This window comes from Pan paniscus, chromosome 17 (assembly GCF_029289425.2).
Source record: "Pan paniscus chromosome 17, NHGRI_mPanPan1-v2.0_pri, whole genome shotgun sequence".
Taxonomy (NCBI): domain Eukaryota; kingdom Metazoa; phylum Chordata; class Mammalia; order Primates; family Hominidae; genus Pan; species Pan paniscus.
In genome coordinates, this window is record NC_073266.2 from 40,309,390 (window position 1) to 40,322,772 (window position 13,383).

Genomic DNA, 13,383 nt, shown 5'->3' on the forward strand with positions numbered 1-13,383 from the left:
AATTAGCCAGGCATGGTGGCATGTACCTGTGGTCCTAGCTACTCCAGAGGCTGAGGCAGGAGGATCATGTAAGCCCAGGAGTTTGAGATTACAGTGAGCTATTATCATGCCACTGCACTCCAGCCTGGATGACAGAGCAAGACTCTGTCTCTAAAATTAAAACAAAATAAAAATTTAAAAAGCAGATCAGTGGAAGTGAGGATAGAGCATAGAAAAAGGGAGGAACCGCAAAGGAGCACAAGGAATCTTTGTGGGGTGATGGACATGTTCTGTATTCCGATTGTGGACAGGTGCATACAATTTGTCAGAACTCATCAAATTGTACACTTTAAATACATGCAGTTTATTATGCATAAATTATTCCTCAATAAAGTTGAAAAAGAAAAAATATTTGTTAAATCAATTTACCTAGTGTATTTGCAGCTTAACTAAAACTTTAGAAATTTTGGATACATTGTGTTTGCAAATTTGAACTTCAAAATGCTGGAAATATAGAGGGGTTTTTTTTCCCTTTCTCCATTTCAAGCAAGGGGTTTCAGAGTGCTATTTCCCATATATGCAGTGAAGAAAGCTTTCTTTAGCTGTCCCAAGGGGGTATGAAATAGGAGTTTTGAAATCAGCTGACTCAAGCATAAATAAGTGGCCTATGCTTAAGAATAACTGAAGAAAGGTGAGATTATGCTTGAGTGGAGGTTCCATATTATAATTATGCTTTACAAATTCATTTCAGCCATTCATATCAAAATCTCTAAACACTCAAATGTCTTGATTAACACTTTCCTTGAGGCCAGGGTCATGTACCTCCTTGTAATTAAATCTCCTTAATATATTCACATAATGCTGAGCTCCATCTTATTGTCCATATGAACTATAGCACCCAGTGTTACAGAGTATTGCCAGTGTAAAATATGAATACCAAACTCTGGTTTAAGTTTTTCTGTAGAATTATCAATCTTAACATATAAAGTAAAATCCATTTTGAAATTGATTTCTAATTCCTACAGAATGTTTTTTGGACAACTGAAGAAATGTGTACTTGTTTTTAAAATGAAGCTGCAATATTGTAAAGGAACTCTGCAGCCACTCATAACAGCATAGTGTGTTTTATGAATAAGTTCACATTAGTTACATTTGGCAAACTGGACAAAGAAGCAATAATATACACTATGAACGTGTTACATTCCACTTTTAATCAACAAAGCTTTCAGTACATTGTCATATTAAGAAAAACACTGCAATTAGAAAAAGAAGCTAGATTATTTACTGATTATTCACTATTTTCACATAAACCTTCTAACATTTATAATAAAAGATGAAATTGTTAAACCTCTTAGCCATGAAAACAATACGATAAAAACCTAAAATATGTACTATATTTTACTAAAGTATATTTTAGTATCGTAAATGACAGGAAAAGGGGATTATGTACACAATTGAGACATCAATGACAATAATAAATTGCTTGAAACTTCATGTTGCATAGCTAGAAAAGAGATACTTTGATAAGTAATATCAATTACTATCCTCTGCATTGAAGAGATGAAGTCTTTAAGTAATTCTGCTCCCCTTTTTCCGTTCTCAGCTATAGCATGCCCCATGATCTAAGATCCGACCCTCCTCATTCTCTACAGAGTAACATAAAAGTGATTGTTTGGAAATAAAATGAGGGGTTGAAACTCTGTATTTCAGAAGACACAATCAGTTACCTGACACCCAACACCAATCCTTGCTGTGCTAAGAATGTCAGTGTTTCTCATGCCTCACTCAGGAAGAGTTGCTTCAATACATCCCTCCACGGCTTTATTCAGTTTGGTCACACCTCAGGGAGTTTAATTTCATGCAAAGCTTTTAGACAGTGCTTTCCAGTGACAGGAGCAAATCTGGGTACCTTAAGGAGTTTAGGAAAAATGAAAGCAACTTGAACTATTAATGCTTGATCTGAACTTTGGCCTTGCCCCAGAGTTAGTCTTCAAGAAGTGAGAAGAAAGCAGAATGTTGGCAAGACTTGAGATATTAACTAAAAATGTAAACATCTTCTAAGATAACTGTTGTAGAAGAAAGAGGTAAACATAATGGAATAAAAGATGATCTTGTTGTATTTAGGGCTGATATTATAGCCATAAAGGGAAATGGCAATAAAAAGTGGATGTCAGAGATTTGACTAAACTGAACTGATTTCATAAAAGGCTTAAGAATCAGCCTGACTGGGAAAAGAGAGGTAAAACACCTGCGTTACTAGTCCCCACATGAACAATGCATTTATTTTCAAACAAAGAGTAGATAATGCTCAAGCTTTGGAAGGGGAGATCTATTTTTCAGAGAAAGTATGGACACCTGAAAGAAACACAAGGGGCATTGTGTTTAGGAATGAAACATGTGATCTAAGGAAATGCCAGTTTATCCAAGTTTTGGCTGAGTTACTGCTTTGTTAAGAGAAGGGACATATTTTTGAAACAACTGTGATTAACTGAAGTTTAATGTGCCTTTTTGTAATTACCTATAATTTTAAAAGATTATATTGTAGCTTGTAAGCCTGGTTTAAGAACAAATCAGGTGATCTTTTTAAAAAACAAAACATCACATGTGTTTTATTGTTTAGAATTTACCTCCAATTACAGAGGAACTCTACATTTTGCTATTTACTAAGACAATTTTGTTTATTCAATTTGGCTTCTCTTTTGGCCTTTGGTTTCTGAACATGGTCATATCACCACCGATTACTTAATATTTCTCAAATTTTCTGTAATTATGCAAGTGACTGAAAAATCACTCTGCATAACTGGGATTTCAAATAAGATAAATTATCACAATTTATAGGACCTTGTTGTTCCATGTTCTAATTCAAAGGATAGTGCCTGAGTAAATTTTTCTTATACATTCTAGAACTCACAGACATTAAAACTCTCTGGGTCACAAATGAGCTAAAAGAATAAATGCAGACTGTTAGAATTGCTTTTTGAGTTTCACGTCATTTCTGAGCTAGAGGACATTCTCCTAGCTGTAGTCTTTAGCTGTGTGACCTCATACAAGTTTGATACTTCACTTCTCCACTCTTCTTTTCTCCATCTGTAAAAAAAAATGCAAAGCTATCCCACAGAATTATTCTTAGTATTACTTTTTGTAGTTCGTGTTTATAAAAATGTATCAGTATATTTACCAGTCTCTTTGATAAACATTGTTACTTACATCCCACTCTTCTCCATTGTTTTCTTGTGACTGAGGTATATCATTTAGTGTTCTCTTGGGAAGAATCTGTGAGTTTTGCCTTTGAATGATATTTTCATTGGTTATTGACTCTTAAGCAGACAGTTCATTTACCTCAACTGTTAGAAGATGTTTATTTGCTGTATTCTGCTGATGCCGATGAGAAATCTGTCAGCAGACTATCATTCATGTATAAGTAATCCATTTTTTCTCTAAGATTAAAGTGAGACAATTAGAATTAACATAATTTTAAGGTTCCTGTCTTATTTGTCTGGAGGACAGATATATTAACTTTAGACTTGTTAATAAAATAATTTTAAGAAAGCCACTGAAATTACAGAATATATAATTATCAAACCAGTAGAGGGGGAGAGAAGTGGTAGATACAGAGAAAAAAAAAACAGAGTAAATGAAAGCACAAAAGATGATAAAAATAATTCTAAATATGTCAGTAATCACTAAGTGGCGTAAACTCACCAGATACACACTGGAGACTACAAAATTGTTACTTTCTTAAATCCATCTGTTGGGTTCCAAGATAGCCAAATAGGAACAGCACCAGTCTACAGCTCCCAGCATGAGCGACGCAGAAGACGCGTGATTTCTGCATTTCCAACTGAGGTACCGGGTTCATCTCACTGGGGAGTGTCGGACAGTGGGGGCAGGACAGCAGGTGCAGCCCACTGAGTGTGAGCCAAAGCAGGGTGAGGCATCACCTCACTCGGGAAGTGCAAGGGGTCAGGGAATTCCCTTTCCTAGCCAAGGGAAGTGGTGACGGACGGCACCTGGAAAATCGGGTCACTCCCACCCTAATACTGTGCTTTTCCAATGGTCTTAGCAAACGGCACACCAGGAGATTATATCCTGCGCCTGGCTCAGAGGGTCCCACACCCACGGAGCCTCACTCATTGCTAGCACAGCAGTCTGAGATCGATCTGCAAGGCAGCAGCGAGGCTGGGGGAGGGGTGCCGGCCATTGCTGAGGCTTGAGTAGGTAAGGAAGCCGCCAGGAAGCTCGAACTGGGTGGAGCCCACCGCAGCTCAAGGAGTCCTGCCTATCTCTGTAGACTCCACCTCTGGGGGCAGGGCACAGCCAAACAAAAGGCAGCAGAACCCTCTGCAGACTTAAATGACCCTGTCTGACAGCTTTGAAGTGAGTAGTGGTTCTCCCAGCACGGAGTTTGAGATCTGAGAACGGACAGACTGCCCCCTCAAGTGGGTCCCTAACCCCTGAGTAGCCTAACTGGGAGGCACCCTCCAGTAGGGGCAGACTGACACCTCACATGGCCGGGTATCCCTCTGAGACGAAGCTTCCAGAGGAATGATCAGGCAGCAACATTTGCTGTTTGGCAATATTCACTGTTCTGCAGCCTCCACTGCTAATACCCAGGCAAACGGTCTGGAGTGGACCTCCAGCAAACTCCAACAGACCTGCAGCTGAGGGTCCTGACTGTTAGAAGGAAAACTAACAAACAGAAAGGACATCCACACCAAAACCCCATCTGTAAATCACCATCATCAAAGACCAAAGGTAGATAAAACCACAAAGATGGGGAAAAAACAGAGCAGAAAAGCTGAAAATTCTAAAAATCAGAGCGCCTCTCCTCCTCCAAAGGAACGCAGCTCCTCACCAGCAATGGAACAAAGCAGGATGGAGAATGATTTTGATGGGTTGAGAGAAGAAGGCTTCGGAAGATCAAACTTCTCCAAGCTAAAGGAGGAAGTCCAAACCCATCTCAAAGAAGCTAAAAACCTTGAAAAAAGATTAGACAAATGGCTAACTAGAATAATCAATGTAGAGAAGTCCTTAAATGACCTGATGGAGCTGAAAAACATAGCATGAGAACTACGTGATGAATGCACAAGCTTCAGTAGCCGATTTGATCAACTGGAAGAAAGGGTATCAGTGATTGAAGATCCAATGACTGAAATGAAGTAAGAAGTTTAGAGAAAAAAGAGTAAAAAGAAAGGAACAAAGCCTCCAAGAAACATGGGACTATGTGAAAAGACCAAATCTACGTCTGATTGGTGTACCTGAAAGTGACAGGGAGAATGGAACCAAGTTGGAAAACACTCTGCAGGATATTATCCAGGAGAACTTCCCCAATCTAGCAAGGCAGGCCAACATTCAAATTCAGGAAATACAGAGAACGCCACAGAGATACTCCTTGAGAGGAGCAACTCCAAGACACATAATTCTCAGATTCACCAAAGTTGAAATAAAGGAAAAAATGTTAAGGGCAGCCAGAGGCAAAGGTCGGGTTACCCACAAAGGGAAGCCCATCAGACTAACAGCGGATCTCTTGGGAGAAACTCTACAAGCCAGAAGAGAGTGGAGGCCAATATTCAACATTCCTAAAGAAAAGAATTTTGAACCCAGAATTTCATATCCAGCCAAACTAAGCTTCATAAGTGAAGGAGAAATAAAATATTTTACAGACAAGCAAATGCTGAGAGATTTTGTCACCACCAGGCCTGCCCTAAAAGAGCTCCTGAAGGAAGCGCTAAACATGGAAAGGAACAACCAGTACCAGCCACTGCAAATACATGCCAAATTGTAAAGACCATTGAGGCTAGGAAGAAACTGCATCAACTAACGAGCAAAATAACCAGCTAACATCATAATGACAGGATCAAATTCACACATAACAATATTAACCGTAAATGTAAATGGGCTAAATGCTCCAATTAAAAGACACAGACTGGCAAATTGGATAAAGAGTCAAGACCCATCAGTGTGCTGTATTCAGGAGACCCATCTCACATGCAGAGACACACATAGGCTCAAAATAAAGGGAAGGAGGAAGATCTACCAAGCAAATGGAAGACACAAAACGGCAGGGGTTGCAATCCTAGTCTCTGATAAAACAGACTTTAAACCAACAAAGATCCAAAGAGACAAAGAAGGCCATTACATAACGGTAAAGGGATGAATTCAACAAGAAGAGCTAACTATCCTAAATATATATGCACCCAATACAGGAGCACCCAGATTCATAATGCAAGTCCTTAGAGAACTACACTTAGACTCCCACACAATAATAATGGGAGACTTTAACACCCCACTGTCAACATTAGACAGATCAATGAGACAGAAAGTTAACAAGGATATCAAGGAATTGAACTCAGCTCTGTACCAAGCGGACCTAATAGACATCTACATAACTCTCCACCCCAAGTCAACAGAATATACATTCTTCTCAGCACCACACCGCACTTATTCCAAAATTGACCACATAGTTGGAAGTAAAGCACTCCTCAGCAAATGTAAAAGAACAGAAATTATAACGAACTGCCTCTCAGACCACAGTGCAATCAAATTAGAACTCAGGATTAAGAAACTCACTCAAAACTGATCAACTACATGGAAACTGAACAACCTGCTCCTGAATGACTACTGGGTACATAACGAAATGAAGGCAGAAATAAAGATGTTCTTTGAAACTAATGAGAACAAAGACACAACATACCAGAATCTCTGGGACACATTTAAAGCAGTGTGTAGAGGGAAATTTACAGCACTAAATGCCCACAAGAGAAAGCAGAAAAGATCTAAAATTGACACCCTAACATCACAATTAAAAGAACTAGAGAAGCAAGAGCAAACACATTCAAAAGCTAGCAGAAGGCAAGAAATAACTAAGATCAGAGCAGAACTGAAGGAGATAGAGACACAAAAAGCCCTTTGTGTCTCTCAATGAATCCAGGAGCTGGTTTTTTGAGAAGATCAACATAATTGATAGACTGCTAGCAAGACTAATAAAGAAGAAAAGAGAGAAGAATCAAATAGATGCAATAAAAAATGATAAAGGGGATATCACCACCCATCCCACAGAAATACAAACTACCATCAGAGAATACTATAAACACCTCTGCACAAATAAACTAGAAAATCTAGAAGAAATCGATAAATTCCTGAACACATACAACCTCCTAAGACTAAACCAGGCAGAAGTTGAATCTCTGAATAGACCAATAACAGGCTCTGAAATTGAGGCAACAATTAATACCCTACCAACCAAAAAAAGGCCAGGACCAGACGGATTCACAGCCGAATTCTACCAGAGGTACAAGGAGGAGCTGGTACCATTCCTTCTGAAACTATTCCAATCAATAGAAAAAGAGGGAATCCTCCCTAACTCATTTTATGAGGCCAGCATTATCCTGATACCAAAGCCTGACAGAGACATAACAAAAAATGAGAATTTTAGACCAATATCCCTGATGAACATCAATGCAAAAATCCTCAATAAAATACTGGCAAACCGAATCCAGCAGCACATCGAAAAGCTTATCCACCATGATCAAGTGGGCTTCATCCCTGGGATGCAAGGCTGGTTTAACATACGCAAATCAATAAATGTAATCCAGCATATAAACAGAACCAACAACAAAAACCACATGATTATCTCAATAGATGCAGAAAAGGCCTTTGACAAAATTCAACGGCCTTTCAGGCTAAAAACTTTCAAAAAATTAGGTATTGATGGGACGTATCTCAAAATAATAAGGGCTATTTATGACAAACCCACAGCCAATATCATACTGAATGGGCAAAAACTGGAAGCATTCCCTTTGAAAACTGGCACAAGACAGGGATGCCCTCTCTCACCACTCCTATTCAACATAGTGTTGGAAGTTCTGGCCAGGGCAATCAGGCGCAGGAGAAAGAAATAAAGGGTATTCAATTAGGAAAAGAGGAAGTCAAATTGTCCCAGTTTACAGATGACATGATTGTATATTTAGAAAACCCCATTGTCTCAGCCCAAAATTTCCTTAAGCTGATAAGCAACTTCAGCAAAGTCTCAGCATACAAAATCAATGTGCAAAAATCACAAGCATTCTTATACACCAATAGCAGACAAACAGAGAGCCAAATCATGAGTGAACTCCCATTCACAATTGCTTCAAAGAGAATAAAATACCTAGGAATCCAACTTACAAAAGATGTGAACGACCTCTTCAAGGAGAACTACAAACCACTGCTCAACAAAATAAAAGAGGACACAAACAAATGGAAGAACATTCCATGCTCATGGACAGGAAGAATCAATATCGTGAAAATGGCCATACTGCCCAAGGTAATTTATAGATTCAATGCCATCCCCATCAAGCTACCAATGACTTTCTTCACAGAATTGGAAAAAACTACTTTAAAGTTCATATGGAACCAAAAAACGGCCCGCATTGCCAAGACAATCCTAAGCCAAAAGAACAAAGCTGGAGGCATCACGCCACCTGACTTCAAACTATACTACAAGGCTACAGTAACCAAAAACAGCCTGGTACTGGTACCAAAACAGAGATATAGACCAATGGAACAGAACAGAGCCTTCAGAAATAATCTACACATCTACAACCATCTGATCTTTGACAAACCTGACAAAAACAAGAAATGGGGAAAGGATTCCCTATTTAATAAATGGTGTTGGGAAAACTGGCCAGCCATACGTAGAAAGCTAAAACTGGATCCCTTCCTTACACCTTATACAAAAATTAATTCAAGATTGATTAAAGACTTAAATGTTAGACCTAAAACCATAAAAACCCTAGAAGAAAACCTAGGCAATACCATTCAGGACATAGGCATGGGCAAGGACTTCATGTCTAAAACACCAAAAGCAATGGAAACAAAAGCCAAAATTGACAAATGGGATCTAATTAAACTAAAGAGCCTCTGGACAGCAAAAGAAACTACCATCAGAGTGAACAGGCAACCTACAGAATGGGAGAAAATTTTTGCAATCTACTCATCTGACAAAGGGCTAATATCCAGAATCTACAAAGAACTCCAACAAATTTACAAGAAAAAAACAAACAACCCCATCAAAAAGTGGGCGAAGGATATGATCAGACGCTTCTCAAAAGAACACATTTATGCAGCCAACAGACACAAGAAAAAATGCTCATCATCACTGGCCATCAGAGAAATGCAAATCAAAACCACAATGAGATACCATCTCACACCAGTTAGAATGGTGATCATTAAAAAGTCAGGAAACAACAGGTGCTGGAGAGGATGTGGAGAAATAGGAACACTTTGACACTGTTGGTGGGACTGTAAACTAGTTCAACCACTGTGGAAGACAGTGTGGCATTTCCTCAAGGATCTAGAATTAGAAATACCATTTGACCCAGCAATCCCATTACTGGGTATATACCCAAAGGATTATAAATCATGCTGCTATAAAGACACGTGCACATGTACGTTTATTGCAGCACTATTCACAATAGCAAAGACTTGGAACCAACCCAAGTGTCCATCAATGATAGACTGGATTAAGAACATGTGGCACATACACACCATGGAATACTATGCAGCCATAAAAAGGATGAGTTCACGTCCTTTGTAGGGACATGGATGAAGCTGGAAACCATCATTCTCAGCAAACTATCGCAAGGACAAAAAACCAAACACCGCATGTTCTCACTCATAGGTGGAATTGAACAATGAGAACACTTGGACACAGGAAGGGGAACATCACACACCGGGGCCTGTCGTGGGGTGGGGGGAGCAGAGAGGGATAGCATTGGGAGATATACCTAATGTAAATGACGAGTTAATGGGTGCAGCACACCAACATGCCGCATGTATACATATGTAATAAACCTGCACATTGTGCACATGTACCCTAGAACTTAAAGTATAATTTTAAAAATCCAGCTGTTAATCTGCTGTTAAGAAGACATTTAAACCTGAGAGCACAGAAAAGTTACCATTGTAGAAAAAATACACTAGGCTGTCACTACCAAAATTAAACGCTGGTGGAGCTACACTAATTGTCATAAGCAGAATTTGAAGATGGCCCTAACATTTCCAGTCCCTAGTGTACACACACCTTTGTCCAGTTATGCAGTCAAACACAAATTTAGGTATTCCTGAAAAGGAATTTTGTAGATATCCTAAATCAGTTGACTGTAGATAAGGAAGTTATCCATGTGGGCCAGAAGAAGCCAGAGAGTCAAAGCATGAGGGAGATTTAATGCATAAAATGTTCTCCATTACTAGCTTTAAAATGGAGAGGGCTATGTGGCAAGAAACTCTAGGAGCTGAGAGTGGTCCCTAATTACAGGCAGCAAGGAAATGGGGATTTCAGTCATACAACCACAGGGAACTGAATTCTGCCACAACCACATGAACTTGGAAGAGGACCCAGAGCTCTAGCTGACAACACAGACCAGCCAATAACTGAATTTTTATCTTTATAAGACCCTGAGTCAAGGAACAAATAAGAAAATGTGGCCTATAGTCAAGAAAAGAAAATATTCAAAATAGTACATCTAAACCAAATGGTCAATATATACATGAAGATACTCCACATCATTAGCCATCAGGGAAATGCAAATCAAAACCATGATGAGATACTTCTTCACACTCAGTAGGATGGCTAAAGTAAAAATGTCAGATAACAACTGGAGAAATCGGAATCCGTATACACTGCTGGTGGAAATGTAAAATGGTGTAGCCACTTTGGAAAACAGTCCAGCAGTTACTCAATCAGTTAAACATAGAGTTATCATATAATTTAGTAATTTCACTCCTAGGTATCTATCTTGGAGAAATAAAAATATATGTCCACACAAAAACTTGAATGCAAATGTTTATAGCAGTATTATTTATTATAGTTAAGGATGGAAACAACCCAATGTCCATCAACAGACAAATGGATAAACAAAATGTGGCATATCTAATTAAATATTATTTGGCAATATAAAAGAATGAAGTTCAGATGCATACTACATCAATGAACCTTGAAAACATTTTGCTAAGTGAAAAAAAGCCAGACACAAAAGATCACATATTATATGATTTAATTTGTATTAAATGTCCAGAATAGGTAAATCTATGGAGATGGAAAGTAGATTAGTGTTGCCTAGGGATTGGGGAAAAAATTAGGGGTGATAACTATAGGGTTTCTTTCTGATGTGATGAAAATGTTCTAAAAATGAACGTGGTTGTGCTTGTATATATCTGTAAATATACTAAAAGTCGTTGAATTGTACATGTTAAATGAGTGAATTACTTTATATTAAATATTTCCTGTAAGGCTATTATTTTTTTAAATGAATTAAATGGAGGTCCTAAACCGAAAACTACATAATAACTGAAATGAAAAATTCAGTAAATGAGCATAATAGCATTTTGGATATGGCAACTGAAAGAGTCAGTGAATGTGAACGTAGGTCAATAGAAATTATACACTGTGAAGAGCAGAGATAAAAAGTATATGACACAAAGTCACTGAAAGTAAAAGAATGGAAAAATAAACATGATGAAAATGGGAACTGATATGACAATATTAATATTAGACAAAGTAGGATTCAAGATAAAGAATATTACAAAGGATACAGCAGGAAATTTCACAATGATAAAAAGAACAATTCATCAGGAAGACCTAAGAATCTAAATATCTATGTAGACTGGACATGGTAGCTCATGCCTGTAATACCAGCACTTTGGGAAGCTAAGACAAGAGGATTATTTGATTCAAGGAGTTCAAGAGCAGCCTGGGCAACACAGTGAGACCATATCTCTACAAAAATTTAAAAATTAGACAGGCATGGTGGCACATACCTGTAGTCATAGCTACTCAGGAGGATCACTTAATGCACAGGAATTCGAGGTTACAGCGAGCTATGATCATGCCACTGCACTCCAGCTTGGGCAACAGAGTGATGCCTTGTCTCAAAAAATAAAATAAATACGTATGTACTTAAGAAGAACATCAAAATTCATTGGGCAAATATTAATAGAAATACAGGAAGGAATATTAATAGGCAAATCTACAAATAATATTAGAGATTATAATAGCTCTATCTCATTAACTGATAACAATTAGGCAAAAAAGTCGGCAAGGAAATAAATGATCAATAATATTTACCTAGTTAATATTTATAAAACACTCAGCCAACAACTGCAGAATGTGCATTCTACTCAAACGTACATAGTAAATTCACTAAGGTAAAATACTCATATATACTAAGCTATACATTCTCCATAAAAACTTTCTACTTTAAACTTCATATGGAACCGAAAAAGAGCCTGCATAGCCAAGACAATCCTAAGCAAAAAGAACAAAGCTGGAGGCATCATGCTACCTGACTTCAAACTATACTACGAGGCTACAGTAACCAAAACAGCATGGTACTAGTATCAAAACAGCATGGTACTACTATCAAAACAGATATATAGACCAATGGAACAGAACAGAAACCTCAGAAATTAACACCACACATCTACAACCATCAGATCTTTGACAAACCTGACACAAACAAGCAATGGGGGAAAGATCCCCTATTTAATAAATGGTGTTGGGAAAACTGGCTAGCCATATGCAGAAAACTGAAACTGGACCCCTTCCTTACATCTTATACAAAAATTAACTCAAGATGGATTAAAGACTTAAACATAAGACCTAAAACCATAAAAATCCTAGAAGAAAACCTGGGCAATACCATTCAGGACATAGGCATGGGCAAGGACTTCATGTCTAAAACACCAAAAGCACTGGAAACAAAAGCCAAAATTGACAAATGGTATCTAATTAAACTAAAGAGCTTCTGCACAGCAAAAGAAACTATCATCAGAGGGAACACGTAACCTACAGAATGGGAGAAAATTTTTGCAATCTATCCATCTGACAAAAGGCTAATTTTAATCCAGAATCTACAAAGAACTTAAACACATTTACAAGAAAAAAATAACCCCATCAAAAAGTGGGCAAAGGATATGAACAGACACTTCTCAAAAGAAGACATTTATGCAGCCAACAAAGATATGAAAAAATGCCCCTCATCACTTGACATTACAGAAATGCAAATCAAAACCACAATGAGATACCATCTCACACCAGTTAGAATGGCAATCATTAAAAAGTCAGGAAACAACAGATGCTGGAGAGGATGTGAAGAAACAGGATCGCTTTTACACCATTGGTGGGAGTGTAAATTAGTTCAACCATTATGGAAGACAGTGTGGCAATTCCTCAAGGATCTAGAACTAGAAACACCATTTGACTCAGCAATCCCATTACTGGGTATATACCCAAAGGATTATAAATCATTCTACTATAAAGACACATGCACACGTATGTTTACTGTGGCACTATTCACAATAGCAAAGACTTGGAACCAACCCAAATGTCCATCAATGATAGACTGGATAAAGAAAATGTGGCAC

At 38.1% G+C, this 13,383-nt stretch overlaps 1 long non-coding RNA gene across 1 annotated transcript in view; it reads right to left on the bottom strand.

Annotated features, from left to right (window-relative positions):
• Positions 1 to 1,169: 1,169 nt before the first annotated feature.
• LOC129394633 (uncharacterized) overlaps positions 1,170 to 13,383 on the bottom strand; it is a 50,974-nt gene continuing 38,760 nt past the window's right edge. The window contains exons 4-5 of the long non-coding RNA XR_008621954.2: positions 3,187 to 3,416; positions 1,170 to 3,066 (exon numbers count right to left, since the gene is read on the bottom strand). This is a non-coding gene — a long non-coding RNA (uncharacterized LOC129394633). The remainder of the gene's footprint in view (positions 3,067 to 3,186; positions 3,417 to 13,383) is intronic.